The sequence below is a fragment of the Anopheles stephensi genome, chromosome 3 (assembly GCF_013141755.1).
Source record: "Anopheles stephensi strain Indian chromosome 3, UCI_ANSTEP_V1.0, whole genome shotgun sequence".
Taxonomy (NCBI): Eukaryota; Metazoa; Arthropoda; class Insecta; order Diptera; family Culicidae; genus Anopheles; species Anopheles stephensi.
Genome location: NC_050203.1, coordinates 70,406,325 through 70,418,155, shown reverse-complemented (window position 1 = coordinate 70,418,155; position 11,831 = coordinate 70,406,325). Strand labels below are relative to the sequence as shown.

At 43.4% G+C, this 11,831-nt stretch overlaps 1 protein-coding gene across 5 annotated transcripts in view; it reads left to right on the top strand.

The window, feature by feature from the left end:
- Positions 1 to 6,601: 6,601 nt before the first annotated feature.
- Positions 6,602 to 11,831, top strand: part of LOC118512546 (uncharacterized protein DDB_G0271670-like) — a 42,955-nt gene continuing 37,725 nt past the window's right edge. Inside the window, exons 1-2 of one of the 5 annotated variants that reach the window (XM_036057123.1) lie at positions 6,602 to 6,756; positions 9,473 to 10,135. The gene's annotated coding sequence lies outside the window, so the exon portion shown is untranslated. Of the gene's footprint in view, positions 6,860 to 9,472; positions 10,136 to 11,831 lie in introns of all 5 variants that reach the window. The other 4 variants (XM_036057122.1, XM_036057121.1, XM_036057124.1 and 1 more) reach the window with 4 other exon arrangements.

Here is an 11,831-nt window from a genome sequence, read left to right as displayed (position 1 = left end):
AATAGCCTGCGCGCCTGACAATGACGGTCTTTTAAGCCAACCAATCTCAGCAACTCTCATGAAAATATGACAAATTTAAATCTAGAAAAGAAGAAGAGAGAGTTGAAGACGAAATTTCTTATAAATTTCATTGTTTATGTAATGCATGCTACAGACAGTAACACAAAAAATAATGCCACCTTTAACAGAAAAAATAATGCCACCTTTAAATTACGAACTGCAAAGTAAATAATATACTATGCTATGCTGTTAAAATATTTAATTAGCAACCAATTTAATGGTAGCTTGTTAATCATAACCGTTAAGTTCAATTGAACGTGTGAGACAGCACGCTAAAACAAAAAGTCAATACTTCAAATCAAGTACCAAAAGGTGATGTTCCGAAATCAATTTAACCTCCCGCTTAAAAGACATCAAACACGACACGCCACCATCAACAAAACAAACACATCCCAGCACACACCATCCTACCAGACAGACCTTTTCACCGCGTTTTTATTGTGCACCGAATAGTAATAGTTTAGTCTGAATTGTTTTAAGCCAACGTTAAAAGCTTTCCCCCCTCCCCTTTTGCCCCCTGAAAACCCCACCCCCCGGGACGCGTGTAGAGTGTGTGTGGATTAACTTTTCCACCTTGCCGTATGATTTATGCTCGTTAGCGAGATTTACGAGCTAGATCACGCAGCTTAGCGCACTGGTGGTGGTGAGGTGCTCGTGAGTGCCAATGTCAGCCAGAGCGCTTTTTCGGTACGTTTTTGATACGTGCGACTAATCTGCTGCCGTCGGTGCTTACAGCCCAATAAACATGGTGAGAATGTGGTGAAAAGCGATGTTCGAAAATAACGAGCTTTACGTGACCAAGGTTCACTAACGTTTCGGCCCGCCTAATGATGTGTCATATTTGTTTGCCAACGCCAATTCATTGCCGGCAAACGGGTTTTCCGGACGGTGTGTTTTATTGGCCTACCGTACCATGAAGCAACTGATTGTCACCTGTATCTTATGCGGTAGGTTCGGTATTAAGTATTCGTAAAATCTGCCTTCGGAACGGGCCCAACTTTACTGACAGCAAAGCATTCACGGCTAGAAGAGAAGCGATGGGATAAATAAATTAACGGCCTGCCTGACAGCTAGCATAAAGTACCCGGGGGGGGTTTCCGTCGCCGTGTGAAACGATTATAACCGGTGACAACCCGATCGAAATCGGCTAGCAAGAGTTATTGCGTGCCTTGCCCGGGCATAACGAGCTTAAAGAGCAATGCTTTTCCGCACGTTCGATTTTCCATACATCATCTTAATGACTGCCAAGCAGCTTGCACGCACAAACAAATTCGCGGAACCGCGTTTCCATTCGGTGCAAATCAAAAGAACGGCTTCCTCACATCCGAAACAATGTCCGCACACAAGTATGAGATTTCCCACCCCCCCCCCCCTCCCCCACACACACACACATACATTTAAGCGTGACGAAAATTCTTTCCTTACTTTGCATATCTTCGCACCGTGAAAGCTTCTTTGGTGAGGTTAAGTATTCCGGGCAAGAGCAAAAAGGGGTTCTCTACGCCGATTAAAAGCAAAAACCCCCCAACAAGTTTTGGGGCCGTCTATCTATGTGGTGGAACCTACTCGCAAGGCAAAGCTGTGTATTCGTGAATGTAGTTTTCATTATGCGCATAATTTCATAATTTAGCATTTGTAAACAGTTTTGCAGGCAGTAGCGAGGGGTTAGGGAGCTTCCCCCCCTCCCCCCATTTGTGCGTTACTTCGCGCATCCATCTTGTTTTGTGTGATGAAACAATTGCAAAAGGTTGGTTTCGCGGGAGCAATAGATGGAGCTTCCTGCAAGAAATCACTCCTTTTATAAGATAATTTGCTTCCTTCCAAAGTCCCCCCCCCCCCCTGGAAATCCTGGAAAAGAGTGGGTGGGCAGCAGAAGCAAATGGGTTGCAGATTTTGTACTTTAACGCTTGCCCTGCACGGGCACGCTCTGTGGTAACAACGTCCGGGGCATTACTTTGCACCAAATTAGCTCAGCGAACAGTGAAGCGCGCGAAAGTTTTAACCCCAAAACGAGGGAGTATTTTGTGCGTTTGAGGGTTGAGGAAAATACGGGGAATAGAAACATAACTCTCCATTCACTATTCAGCTCAGAACCTAACAAAAGCTTCAACATTCATCTTTTCTTTCTAGCGAGAAAAAAACGAGAAAATGGAAGCGAGAAAGAGATAGACATAAATGGAAGAAGAAGTTAAGAAAACGCATCCCCAAATAAAAGGGTGGAGGGATGAGGAGGTGTGGAGAGGAATGAAAGCAAAAGCACCCGAATTCGCCCCCTTAGGGGTAGAAGACTGCGAGCCGGCTAATGAAGGTTATATTAGCCGCTCACTCACAGTAGCACATCCCTTTTTCCAATGTGAAAAGTAGCTCATTTTCCGACCATTTCCATCAACTTCACCCCGAAATAAACGGCTTCTTTATGCTGTGCGCCAAATTTTAAATGGCACAGCAGTGTGAGGTGGGGGTTTTTGTTTTGTTTTTGCTCACCCTTTTGCCATCATCTGACCATTCCTTTATGAGTCGCTGTTGTGTTTTTTTTTCCTTCTCTACGCTTTCGTAATGGTTAACATTCTTCATTCAACCATCCGACGCTTTGAACTGAAAATGATGCGAAATGAGTTTTAATATTAAAGCAATAAAAAAGGGGTGGAAGTAGAAGAAAATAAAAATCCCTCACCGTTTTCTCGTTGTTTTATTTTTTTTTCTCCTGAATTCCTTTCGACCTTGGACTCAATGACGATTGCTCTCGGTTGTTTAAAACATTCATACACACACACACCTCTCTTATTGTTTTAACATTTGGCTGCTTAATGTGACCACTGGCCTACTTTCGGTAAGTACAGCAAGGAGGAAAAAAAGGCCATTTTCATTCATTTAACCAAAAATCAATGCGAAGCAAACGGAAAGAAATGGAAGAAAAACGTTGTTTGGAAACTTTTCCATTTCGAGTGTCATACTTACATCATTAACTCGTGCCCATGACATTCGCACAACTCACCGAAAGTATCCTTTTAAGCCTACCGTTGAAACGTTGAGTAAAAGATGAATTTTTGAACCGGGTTTTGCACTAGTAATATTTTCCCACTAGACCAACGGAAATTTCTACGGGGTTTGTTGATTTCTTCTAAATATTACGATCCATTAAATGCTTTCAATAACATTAATCATTATTGTACGGAAGGCGGGGTAAATCATCCGATAGGTTGGACCCTAGTGAACCTAGAACCTTTGAAATAAGTGCCTGTGAGTGATTGTGATATTTACCAAATTTCTCGTCCGTTGTTTTAAATGATACGCTTTAAAGAAATTGGCTTAAGTTGGTATTGGATTTTTTTTTGGTTTTTGTTATACAAAAGAGAGTTATGCCTTTTTAGCCTATTTGATGGTTTCATCGCATATTCTTCCTGCATTATTTGGTACTCAACTGTTTCAACTAGTAAGTTAAGTCAGGAGCGAATGAATCAGCATTACACACTGTTAACTGTACTTTGAAAATTGCATGCATTTAGGAGTATCTAGCTGCTGGTATCAAACTAATAATAATAACATTTAAAATAGAATTGTTGACAATACGGCTTCGGGCCCTCATGTTAAAATTATAAATCTGGAATGTTGCCCCTAAATCGTTGCCCTGAACATTTTCGATGAAAAGAACGATGGACGGATCAGGTTTAATTGTCACGCGTTTAGACATTAAGAAGGTTTGTAGGATTTTTTAAATTATTTCCCTTAAACATTAAGTAAACATTGGGGCTTAATGTTGCTGTCCAACAGCGGCCACGGTCTTCACACGGCAGGACCGGGGTGCAAATCCCATCCAGACCGCCTCCCCGTACTTAGGGCTGACTACTTTACTATTTTCCGGGTGAAATCAAGTCACAGAAAGCTAGAAATGACAGGCCGAGACCTCTCGAGGTTGTAACGATGAGAAAGAAGAAGAAGAAGAAAACATTAAGTGTCCTCTTCATGATATTTTCATAACTTTTTCATTTTTTCCTTAATGTAGAAATCCACATCGGAAGCATCGACTTGTTATTCCGAACGATAGAGTCAGTTAGTACCTCATGTATTGCATCAGACATATTTCCAAGACTCTTTCTCTCAGTCACCCTCTGTCTTCAGGCTCTATACATAGTCTCAAGCTATGAATGATCAATTTCCAACATCATTAGCCTTCCATAGCAGAGCATTCAACGCTCTTATACTATAAATACTCACATCAATTAAACTATCAAGATACAGACCAGGTTGGTTGATTTGATCGGTAAACTTTTCTAATCCAATTACTTGCAAATTGAGCGCTTTGCTTTACAACGCATTTTCGTTCAATAGCTCTTACAGCTTCTTACAAGCTGCTTTGAAGGTATGCTTCTTTGATTTCTCAACGCAATAATCCGATCAAAGCTCCCTCCTTTGCTTGGTGCATGTGAAAAGAATACCATACAACTTTAAATAAAAAAAAACTGTGTGAAAGGAAACGTTTCTTGGCTTATTCCAACTTATCATTAATTTTATTTCCACCACAAAACTGTTATCACTATCAATTTGTGTTGAGCAACGATCTTTACAGTAAAAAAAAATCACTCATAAAATACGGTACCAAATCAGGCAAATGATTCCATCTTTATTAGCCATCAAAGTACTCAAAGGGAAGAAAACAGTACCAGCTCGCGCAATGCTCCGGTGAACGATATCCCCCTAAACAATCATCAATCCAATGAGTGAGTGCCCGTCTGCCGTACTAGCACAAGTAACGCAAAGCAAAACAAAAAAGCGCTAGGCACCCTGTAGCAAATGACGGTACCGGAAAGGGGAACAAAAAACCGAAATCGCAAATAAATCAAACTCGCACTTGTTTTCCGGCCATTTTGGGGGAGACGCTACAGGGACGCCGGGAGTCGTAGAAAATGAAGCGTTTCCGGCTGCGAGTGCGAGTAGTCAGTCAGCAGTCCCTCCCTCCAACAGTCTTACAGCAAGTGGGAGAGGGAGGGAATGGTAACGAGCAACGTAATCCATGGGCACCCTCGCTGCACCGGAGGCCGGAATCCGTTTACACGTTTCGCGTTTCTTATGCTTCCTGATTCGTGCTGTGCGTTGTACTGGGCCTGGGCTGCTTTTTCTGCCTTCTTGCGTTTGCGTAGCTGGGATGATGTTTTTTTCGACCCCTGTTTGTGTTTTTGTGCTTCTGCTTAGTGCACACGATTTACCATTAATGTGATTTTTGTACGACATTTATTGTATGATTATGCGAGATTTTACTTTTTCCTTCCTATTGCTATGTGCAGTTAAAGCCTTCACTGGTGGAGTTGTGTTTTTTGCGTGTGTGCGTTTGGGAATGTATGGGGAATGTGTTTTATTTATGGTTCGGAGAAGTGATGGAATCCTTTCGAGCACATGCTTTGCAAGAGGCACATTTATTATAAAAGGAATTCAGTACAGTAATGGGAGGAATTCTAGGAAAGGATTTAACATTTGTACATTTAATGCTGACAGGAATCAATTATATCATGTCAAGTTTAGCAACATTTATCAATTGGTAGGCAAAATTATACCAAATTTGAAGAGATTGAATCCTTCTTCAAATTATACTTAAAGATGCTGACTGAAAAGAACAGACATGAATCTTGCACAGATAAGCCTTACATATGTCAGTAAACCAAGAAATACTTCGAAGATTTTCTTCAAATTTGAATACTAACACACCTCGCTTAAAGATACTCCAAAACAGACACCAATAATCTGGATAAATCATATTATCACTACGTCATCTCCATCGCTACATCTCCACCAGCCTTCCTTCAGCCAGTTTACTCATCCGTTCGAGACGAACCTTAACAGGTTATCCCCCCCTTTGGCTTCTAGCTCAAAAATTCCCATCCAATTCCGTTGCGGTTACCAAGGACTAACCGGGTCCTTGGGACTAGTCGTCTGCCTTTGCCTACCTCAATTTAAAGTCCACCCAAGTGTCCCAGAGGGTGTCCCGCTCCAAGTAACGAAGTAACACGAAGGAGGCTAACTACTACACCACCCCACAAGGCATTGAGTGCGCTTCGCAACACAGTTTGTGAGAGCATGCAGTGGAAGATGGAAATTTGAGTCGCCGAGAGCAAAGGCTTCTCTTTACGTACCTCGCAAACGGATTCGCTCACAGCATCCCTCGAGCGTTCGCTTTTGATTGAGCGAGATGAGAGAAGGATACTCAGCGCTTTAAACGGTTATCTTACCCTCTTCCATTAAAAGCTCCCGCTCGCGCTCATCTATCTGCTCGGTATTCATGCTCGAGCGTTCCCGGTCTCTACTGACGTTCTGCTTTTACGCTGCTCTTGTTAGAGACCGAACCCATCCGCTCTCTGTCAACTCTCCCGAACGGTGTTCGGCCGTTGAGCATCGCATTTTCTACACCCGGGTGTTCGGGTGTTTGGCACGACAAATGGTTGCGCAACCGAACGAACGAAGGCCATCATGATTGGGGGGAGGCTGGGTTTGGGTGGGGTTTTCCTTCTTCCCGACCGATCGACCGTAGGACTAGCGCGACCGGTGCCACCGCTTCTCAGTAGCCAACGAGAATCGACCCGTTTCGGTACGGAATCTACACGCCAACTCGTGTTTACCCGTGGTGTTGCGCCCATTAAACCGTACGGTGGTACGCACCTTTTCCGGAGTGCGTTTTGCTTCCGCACAAGCGATCAATTCCTGGTGGTGCGTCATTCGAACGGTGGTGTCGTGGTTAATCTTTGCCCTTGTTTTTACACTCCTACGCGATCGAATCTTAACGGGTGTTTTGGATGGCGAAGCATTAAAGGTTAGTGAAGGTGGCCAAGAAAAAGGGCGAGCTTGCATCCCCGCGGAAGATAAATTTACGATTTCGAAGATGTGCATGTGTGTCAAATGGTGTGTCTTTGTGCGTGTCGCGTACTGGGTGTGCCTTTTCTGAAGCGTGCTCGCTGTGTATCGTGTCTGTCGTGCACGTGGGGATGTAGTGTGAGAATTTGATGCCCAAAACCTGGGACAAAAGTCCCAAATGCGTGTGATAATTAAATCACTGATCAACGCCTGTTACAATGGGCGATGGGCCTGGTGAGTCGTCGGTCGTGTTTGTGGCTTCCGGAAAGTTCGCAACGTGTTCGCGTGGTCAAACTTTTCCGGGGTTTCGCATGCATTCGTTTTGGATAAAAGTGTAGTACCAAGCACAACGCCAGCGAAAACAGGAGGTGGAACAGCAAAAAAAAGGAAAACAACAAATCCTCTCATCATTATCACTCAGCAACCGCATCGGAAAAGTGGATAAATCCAATTACTCTCGAGACTGCCAGCAACTGGACTGTCGTGTCCGTTGGAGGATGATGATGATGAGCGTGAAGAGTGATCCGAACCGTCCCACCCCAGACGGCTTCCGGTTGTGGGATGGTTCCGTTTTCCCAGTTCCGGGTTCACGCCTCCTTCTCACGGCTACAGAACTTTTCAGCCCCCTCCCCTCTACATTCGATGATTTTATTTTCAGCTTAAGTCTAGAGCAAGAAAAAAGCATACAAATGGAAGCAAAAAAATGCGACTCAGCCAAATGAACGTGATTCCCGTATTTTTAAGCAAAATTTTGCAATGCAATCAAAGTTTTGTTGGGTGGAAAAAGCTGGGATTTTTTTGTTGTTGTTGCCTGTGTTTTTCTTTGGCACTTTCGTTTTGACTTCCTGTCTTAAGCTTTTTGCACTTTTTGTTGTATTTTTGTTTCTTCTTAGTTCTTTCTCCTGTGATTCTTTTTTTGTCAAAGAGATTTTCTTAACCAGAAGTTTTCGTTAGAAAAATTTTCCAGTTTTGAAAAATACTGAAATTTTCATTTCTGGTGTACTTTCTTAAGAAACTGCAGTTATGATTCATTTCATGAGGGAAAAGCTCATAACACTAAAGCTTGTTTAGCGCTTTGATAGACACTTTAGGAATTCAGCGGAAAACATTCATTCTTCTTTGACGCGTTAACCCGAAGTCTATTCAAAACAAAAGACAAGAAATGCAATTCAGGCATTTTACAAAGAAATGGAAGCCGAAAGTTCCCCCTTAAAATCGTACTACCGTTCACTTTCTTCCATGAATTCTTTGAAGCATTCAACCATGAGCTTTAAACGCGTGATTAAGTGTACTTCAAATGCGTTGCTACGGTAAAAGAAGCCCGGCTCCCTCACTGCTGATCCATCTCACCAGTCGCCAAATCTGTTTGAGGAGACCACAGATTCCTCGTCTTCAGCACAGCGTACTGAGGTGGCCAATATCGAAAGGTATCGCTTATATCGCCATAACGCCATTCGAAGGATACTTGATACAGCATCCACCACCCTGTGAGCCGTGTGATGAGGTGTTTAAAGATTAACTGACTGTAACTCGATGCCAGCAGATGCTCGATGTGCTGTGCACAGAATTTCTATTTTTGTTTTCCCTTTTTTCGTTCTAAAAACGTGGCGATCGCCTTGGTGGTGTGGCTTTAATTTAACCCAAAGCGTAAAAGGCACCATGTCCGATAGCAAACGCCCAGCATCAAAAGGTTAAAGGTCAACGAAGTAGCAACAGCGAAGGAGTTTTTCGCTCCTCTCTTATGTCACCGGCGGGCATCTCATATCCGACCTCGAAGGACACCATCCGGGAAGGAAGCTTGAACGATAATCGAAAAAAAAAGAAGATAAATGGGAAGCTTGAGGATGAGGGAGAGCGCGCGAACGAGACAGAGAGAAAAATAAAACTAAAATTCACAATCAAAAGCACCTGCTGGGGTGAGTGTAATTTTGCTGTATTGTCCTTTTCCGGCACGTTTGCTTTCTTCGCGCTGGAAGCGCTACTGTATGCGTGTCTGTCTTAAGCTAGTCACCTTTACGGGTTTCCTGATGCTGAACCTCTGCTGGATCTCATTCGCTCTCTCTCTCTCTCTATACCACGTTGGGCTTGCCAACCAATGTGGGCTGTTAGTCGTCCGAGTGATAAATGGAAAGCCATTACGGATGGAAGAAAAAAGCTAGACACAAATTCCCATGTGAGGTGGACTTGTGTGTGTAGGTAGGTGTGGAAAGGTGTGGAGAAAATTTTCTCACGTACCGGTTCAGCTACGGGAAAATAATAAAACGAGGTACGAAAATATAGTTTGCGAAAAGCAGGAAACCCACCCAAGGACGAATGGCGTACGGCACAAAACAACAACAACAAACAAGAGGGCGAAAAAATATTACTTTCCGTGTGCTCGGGGTACGAAGGATCACAGCAATCTTTGACGCTGTCAGTGTTTACACTCCCTGCTTCGAGTGTTTAAGAGCGTCGATGCGTGTCTGCGTGTTCATATTTTGTGTGTGGTGTTGCGGAGGTCAACAGGCTCGCCTCGTGTCGTAATGTGTGTGAACCCTTTTCTATCTTTTGTTTGTTTTTATCCTCTTTCAAGCGTTTAGAAGCCGACGAGTGATCGCAACGGTATTCGAGAAGGAGAAAGCAAGAAAATGGATAGTTTCCCAGAGCCAATCTACACTTTAGTGTCCTCACAACAAATTCCAGCCTAGGAGAAACGTTTATAAAGACTGTCAATTTTCCCTGTTCCCGTATAATATCCGCGACTCCCCAGAGGAGCACGAAAACAGCAAAAAGTTGCTAGATCAAAGGTTTCGAGTAGTAGTGAATAGCAAGAGCGAGAAAAAAAAAACATCAACACACTGGTCGTAAACGACGGTGGTGGTGGTCAGAATTAAAATGGACCACTTTTGATTGTTTAGCCCACCTTCGTAACGCCGCAGGAAGTAAAGTCGGAATTTACGTTCCGCTGTCCCATCGGAAAAAAGCCTCCGGAAACCCAATCTGCGTGTGTGTAAGGAAAGTAGCGGAAACCCAATCTACGTGTGTGAGTGCGTGTATGTGTGCATGTGTATAGTGCGCCTGTGCTAAGAGACCACTCAGTGTGCGGATAACAGTACGCACACAGTTCGGGCTCATTCTGAACGAGGAGCATCTTCAACATCTGGCCCCGCCAGCTCATGGGAAAATAAACGCAAAAGGTCACCCAAAACAAGCTAAACAATTGGAGCAAAAAACAAGTGAAAACACCCAAAGAAAGGTAAGTCCTGCCAGATAGCCCTAAGTGGCTTAAGGCGCGTGAGGAGGGTTCTTTCCGGTTTTTAAGGTTAGATTCAATTTTGGAAAATTTCGATTCCAGCGCACAGGAGAGTATGGGATACATTTTTCTCGGCGCGAGCTCTTCGTTTTGTCTTTCTTTCTTTCTAATCGTGTATTTCTCTGTTCCAGTTTTAGTTACTGAGAATTTGAAGAAAAAAGAGCAAAAGCAAAGAGAAAAAAACCCTTGAAACCATCCGCTATTGACCTTCATTTCACTTAAGATAACTTCAAACAAAAAGAAAAACAGACGCTTCCATTATTAAAACCAATAAGAAAAACAATAAAAAACTCAACGCAGCTCGAAGCATCCCCAGGTTTCAGCTTCTTTCATTGTTTCGAAACCATTTTTGAGTAGATATTATTGGAGGAGAACAAAAGTGGGATGGTATGGGAGCTTTAAGGCTAATGGGGCGAGAGTTGAAAGCATGAACGTATTTGGTTGTGGCAGATGTGGGTTTTCCGTTTTCGTGAAGCGCGCGTCGAGTGGTCGTATGATAGCCGCCAGCAAGTTTTGTCCAATCCTGCTGTACTGTCGTATTTTAGAACCGGGATAACACATTTCTAAGCACATACACACACAAAACCGCAACAGCAAAAAAAAAAAACGCTCCCCGCTAGGTATATCTCTGCAACGGATTCTGGCAGGATATCCCAATATCGAAAACGATCGAAAACGATTCTCCGTTTATTTAAACCGTCCACAACGTCCCAGCCCGGAGTTCGTTCCACAGCACGCATGGCTATTGTTACAGCAGATTAGGTACAAATCAGGGCGAACACAGATTGGTTTCCGGCACTCTTGTGCAGAAAGGACGGAATGGAGCCTTGGAAGGTTGGGAGCAGCTGGGGCTTGTTTTCTTTGCGAAATTAATCCATGAAATTGAAAACTGAACCTACTTCCGAAGAACCTTGGCGTTCGTTGTTGAGGGACATTTGTGATACATTATTTCTTTTTCTGATAAAGCGCATTATCCGCACTAACGTGTAGCACATGTAGCGTACATTACTTGTGGACTCATAATTGAATTGAAGTGGGCCTGTGAAGCTACAATGAATGAGGGCTCCAAAAAAAAGGGAGAGATGAAAATGAAACAACACACCCTTAAAGCGTGTGAAGCGCATGGTATTGACACATTTTTAACAAGCTTCTTGAAAAAAATTGCTCACAACCGTGTTGGGCATGGCGTTCAACAAAAAAGAGGAAGATAACAAGAAAAACAACGCAGTAACATACATGTAGGACACCAGCTGGTTTCCCCGGCCCAGGATTCGCTGCCCGGTGTGACTCCAGCTGTGAAACTCGTTACACCAAAAACCATACCCACATCAGATCGGTGAGCAGCCCGCTGGGACTCGTTTTACGCGACACTCGCCAGAAATTGGTGGACAGGCGAGTGGTGTAGGAAGGTGGGTGGGGACAGAGACCAAAAAACATAATCATATTTTGTCCCACATCTGACAGCAAACAACAGTCCGAGTTTCAGTTTGTGGTACGCAAAAAAAAACCCTGAGCCCATTTCAGAAAGCTTTCTGTTAAACAATGGCGACGTTACAGGTTAAAATCTGTTGTTACCAACTGTTTTTTTAAGTTAAGTGTTCAACTGTTTGTGAAAAACACAGCTGTAGCGCTGTACGAT